The sequence below is a fragment of the Ascidia mentula genome, chromosome 3, assembly GCF_947561715.1.
Source record: "Ascidia mentula chromosome 3, kaAscMent1.1, whole genome shotgun sequence".
Classification (NCBI taxonomy): Eukaryota; Metazoa; Chordata; class Ascidiacea; order Phlebobranchia; family Ascidiidae; genus Ascidia; species Ascidia mentula.
In genome coordinates, this window is record NC_138568.1 from 22,327,087 (window position 1) to 22,327,987 (window position 901).

Here is a 901-nt window from a genome sequence, read left to right on the forward strand (position 1 = left end):
TCCAAATTGAACAAAATAATGTGAGGTTTTCATTAGGAGAGTAGGTGCTCTGTCAGATTATTTTGTCTTTCCAAAAATATGCAGCAATAGCTAGACTAACCAGTGGCTTGGCGGTAATTTGTGAAACATATTGTGATAAAAATACTTTATCCAGCTCAACTATTGGTTCTGCTCCTAAAGTTCTGTCACTAAAGAATGCAGCTTTACTGGCACTACTGCAATTGCTACTACAAGGCTTGTGCACAATTTTTGTGTAGTGCGCAAACCTTCGTAATTTTGATCAAGTTTTGTTGTCTATTTATAGGTTTTAAAACTTTTAACTACCTATTTATCTTTTACTATCACCTTTGCACCGAGGCAGTATAGGCCCGCATAATTGACATCTGGCCTTAATAAGCTGTCTCTGACTAACGGAACGGGTCGCCTTATGAGTGCATAATTAGTTACTTATTAACTGGGATATGTTTCCAAATCTCGTAAAGCAATTATTCTTTTTACCTTTTTTTCTCTCATTACCAACTTGTAGTTTTGAAGGGAATCCTTTTTTCCCACTAGTAATAAAGTTTTGGAATTTATTTAAAAAACATTTTGACGGCATAGCGTAACCGATGGCGGAAGGTGTATGGCACTGCACACATCTTAGGTCCCTGCAGCACACAGTGAGTACAGAACATAACAATTACTTTTGCATATTTAGGTGCAGTTAAATTTCCAGGATGGTCAAACTACTCACTGAAAGTGTCATTTCCAAGCTTTGTAAAATCTTACTACCCTAAACAAAATTTTCACATGGTTCTATAGTAGTTCGAGGCCTTGGGAGTTGTCGCCATTACAAAAACGCTGTATCATTTGAAAGCCTCGACGCACACCATTTGAGACTGGATTACCCGGGCAGCCAGTT